Raw genomic sequence first — 4,496 nt, forward strand, 5'->3', positions numbered from 1 at the left:
TAGATAGATAGATATACATAGTATATATATGTATACATATGTAGACATAATCAATCGAGTTTTCTGTGAAATGATTTCTTTAAATTGATTTATATAAATAGCATAACATTGGAAATTTTCTATGTTATAAATAAAACTTGTGTTTTACCCTCAAAAATATGACTGTAAGATTTTTTAATGTGCTTACATATGAGTGCACTTTGTTCTTTTATATACTGCATAGCATTTCCTATTTGAATATGCCATAATTTGTTTCAAGATTCTAACAATAATGGACATTGTATCTGACATTTCATTATTAAAATGATCATGAAATGACTCTCTTTATACAAGTTTTCCTGTCCACATGTATAAATACTTCTCAGGGTAAATGCATGTAGCTCATATGTGCATAGACAAATACACATATACACATGTGGTTCTTTAATCTATCAAGGATATATTTTTGTGAATGGATAATCAGTTATCCCAACACTGTTGCTAAGCTGTTCATTCCTTCTCCGCTGAATTGAAATGCTATCATTCTTATACCAAAATCATATATGTAGCTATACATATGTGCATCCATCTGGACCTTCCAGTCTGTTCTATGGTTCTATTTATCTCAATTAATGCCAAAATCACATTGTTTTCATTATAAGACTTTATAATAGCATATTTTGAAAATCAACTTGGCAATTTTTGAACATATTCTCTTCTATGAGAAATGCAGTGGGAATTTTGATTGAGAAAGAACTATATTTGAAGATAAATTTGAGAACTTTCATCATTATAATATGGAGTCCTTACATTCATAGCTCTTTTTAAAATTTTTTAAAAATATTTTTATTTTTTAGTTACAGTTCTCATGCAACATTATACTGATTTCAGATGTACAACACAGTGAATAGACATTTATATAACTTACAAAACGATCACCGCAATAAATCCATCTTACACTATACATAGTTATTACAATACTACTGACTATATTCCCTATGCTATGCTCTATATCTCCATGACTATTTTGTAACTACCAATTTGTACTTCTTAATTTCCTCCCCCAAGAACCCATCCCCCGCAATCCGCCAACCATCAAAATGCTCTCTGTATCTATACGCTTGTTTCTGTTTTGTTTGTTCATTTATCCTGTTCTCTAGATTCCACATATAGGTGAAATCATATGACGTTTGTCTTTCTCTGTCTGAATTAACTCCACTCAGCACAATACCCATGTTGTTGTTGATCCATCCATGTTGTTGCAGATGGCAAGATTTCATTATTTTCTTATGGCTGAGTAATATTCCATTGTACATGCGTACCACATCTTCTTTATCCATTCATCCATTGATAGACAACCAGGTTGCCTCCTTATCTTGGCTATTGTAAATAATACTGCAATGAACATATACACGCGTATGTCCCTTTAAATTAGTGTTTTGGTTTTCTTCGGATAAATACCCAGAAATGGGATTACTGGGCCCTTCTTTGTCTCTTGTTGTAGCATTTGTTTTAAAGTCTATTTGTCTGATATAAGTATTGCTACTCGAGGTTATTTTTTGTTTCCATTTTCACGAAATACTTTTTTTTCCATCTCTTTACTTTCAGTATGTGTGTGTCTTTCGACATGAAGTGAGTTTCTTATAGGCAGCATATGTAAGGGTCTTGTTTTCTTATCCATTCAGCCACTCTCTACCTTTTGATTGGAGCATTTAACCCATTTTACATTTAAAGTAATTGTTGATAGATACGTAGTTATTGCCATTTTATTATTTATGTTTTTAATCTTTTTTTCTTCTTAAAGGAGGTCCCCTAACATTTCTCGTAATACTAGTTTGGTGTTGATAAACTTCTTTAGCTTTTTTTTTTGTCTAGGAAGCTCTTTAATCTTCCAAATGATAGCTTTGCTTAGTAGAGTAACCTTAGCTGTAGGTCCTTGTTTTTCATCATTTTGAATAGTTCATGTCAAACTCTTCTGGCCTGCAAAGTTTCTGTTGAGAAATCAGCTGACAGTCTTATGAGTGCTCCCTTGTAGGTAACTAAGTGCTTTGCTCTTGCTGTTTTTAAGATTCTCTCTTTGTCTTTAACCTTTGGTATTTTAATTATAATGTGTCTTGGTGTGGACCTCTTTGGGTTCATCTTGCTTGGAACTCTGTGTGCTTCCTGGGCTTATATGTCTATTTCCTTAGCCAGATTAGGGAACTTTTCAGTCATTATTTCTTCGCATATGTTTTCATTGCTCTGTCCCTTGTCCTTCTATGATGTACCCCAATGGGTACTTCTTGTATCCCTATGATGTGAATGTTGTTGGTACACTTGATGTTATCCCAGAGGCCCCTTAAATCAGCCTTGTTTATTTATTTATTTTTTTTAGGCGAGGCAACCCTTGGTTGACCTTACAGATTGCAAAGACCTTGTCAGCTTACAAACCTTTATTTTTTCCTTTTTTACAGCTACGGCACCTGGTCTTCCTAGGTGGTCTCCCATCCAAGTACTAATCAGGTCCAACTCTGCTTAGCTTCCGAGATCAGATGGGATCGGGTTTGTTCAGGGTAGCATGACCGTAGACTAGCCTCATTTTTTTGAATTCTTTTTTCTTTTTGTTGTTCTGATTGGGTGTTTTTTGCTACCTTATCTTCCAAATTGCTGGTTTGGTCTTCTGCTTCATCTAATCTACTGTTGGTTCCTTTAATGTAGTTTTCATTTCAGTTATTGTATTCTCCATTTCCAAAGAATTCTTCATTTCTTTTTTATGTTTTCTATCTCCATTTTTGTTTTCTATCTTTTTGTTGAAGTTCTCACTGAGATCATTGAGCATCCTTATAACTAAGGTTTTGAACTCTGCATCTGGTAGATTGATTGTCTCCATTTTATTTAGTTCTTTTCTGAAGCTTTGTTCTGCTCTTTCATTTGGTATATGTTTCTTTGTCTCCTCAGTTTGGCTGCCTCCCTGTGTTGGTTTCTATGTATGAGGTAGAGCCGTTATGTCTCCCAGTCTCAGTAGAGCCGCCTTATGTAATAGGTGTCCTGTGGGGCATAGGGGTGTGTGGTCTCCCTGACCACCTGAATTGGGTGCTCCAGGTAGGTTCCTTGTGTGGGTTGTGTGTGTCATTCTATTGTAATTGAGCCTTAGCTGCTGTTTGCACATGAGTGGGAGGTATTGACCCCGAGGCTGATTGGTTATGAGAACTGGCTGTGGCTACAGTGGAGGAGCTATTGTGCATAGGCTGACCCTACAGAGCAGGATTTGCTTTAGCATGGCTCTGGTGCCCACTCAATTTTCCCTTTGTGTCCATGTTTTGTGGAGGTAGTTGGGTGGTGCTCTGGTGTGGTCTGAAGCTGGCCACCAGGTATGCTGTTTCTGGGTCCTCTTGGGAGGAGCTCTGTTACAGGCCAAGGTCAGCTGCTGCCTATGCCGTGTCTGGGGCCACTTGGTATAACATATAAAGGGCTCTGCAGATGGTTACCACCTATGCTGGGCTTGGAAGTGCCTGGGAGAGGATAAGCTGCAAATTGAGGCCTGCTAATGCCAAGTTTGAAGCTGCTTCACAAGAGGTATGGGGCATATTGAGGCCAAATGGTGCTTTTATGGAGTTTGTGAACCTTGGAGAGACTTACGAGAGACCACAGCATGAGCCAGGAGAGGCCATTTGTATGAAAAAAGCACTGGGTGTGGCCTGGGTGGGTCTGGAAGTTGGGTGGGATGGGGTCTCAGGAATCACCAGGGCAGGACAAGCAGTGTTAGCCATGTTGATGGAAACTCAGATACGGTGCCCACCTGTGTCTGCACGCTGGGTGGATGGGAGGGCTCAACAAAGGAACAATGGTCTCTGCCAGGACTTCTGTCTGGGAGAAAGCTGCCTCCTCTAGACCTTACCCTAAAGCCAGACAATTCAGTTACTCTTCATATGTCCCTGGCCTCTTTTGAGCTACTTCCCCAATGCTGGAGCTCAGAGCAAGTGAGTCTGTGTGTGGGCCCTTTAAGAGGAATGCCTGGGACTCCAGCTGTCCGCTGTCTCACCCAGACCCAATTTCCACTGGTTTTCATAACCAGAAGCTATGGGGACTTCTCTTCCTGGCACTGGAGCCCTGGGCTGGGGAGACTGGTGTGGAGCTGAGACCCCTCACTCCTCAGGAGAAACCTCCGCAGCTGAGATATTCCTCTCGATTCTCAACCACCACACGTGGGTGTGGGACCAGGCTGTTCCCCATCTTGGCCCTTCCGATCAGTCTCAATGTAACTTCTTCTGTATATCTTTTGTTACGGGACTTCTGTTCAGCTAGATTTCAGGCAATTCTCAGTGATGGTTGTTCTGTAGTTTTGTAGTAATTTTGATGTGGTCGTGAGAGGAGGCAAGCACAGTATTTACCTACTTAGCCATCATGATCAAAACTCTATTCATAACCTTTTTTTTCCATCTATCCAGATCCTTTTTTACTTCTTTCAGTATGCCTTTATAGTTTTTTCTATAAAGTTCCTATATATTTATTAAGTTTATTCTTAAGTACTTTTTAGT

At 39.0% G+C, this 4,496-nt stretch overlaps 1 non-coding gene across 1 annotated transcript; it reads right to left on the minus strand.

Moving 5' to 3' along the window:
• Positions 1-2,429: 2,429 nt before the first annotated feature.
• On the minus strand, positions 2,430-2,548 carry LOC111730251. The gene has a single exon (XR_002776609.1). It is a non-coding gene; the product is annotated as a 5S ribosomal RNA (ribosomal RNA).
• Positions 2,549-4,496: the final 1,948 nt, after the last annotated feature.

The sequence above is a fragment of the Pteropus vampyrus genome, unplaced genomic scaffold (genome assembly GCF_000151845.1).
Source record: "Pteropus vampyrus isolate Shadow unplaced genomic scaffold, Pvam_2.0 Scaffold9, whole genome shotgun sequence".
Taxonomy (NCBI): Eukaryota; Metazoa; Chordata; class Mammalia; order Chiroptera; family Pteropodidae; genus Pteropus; species Pteropus vampyrus.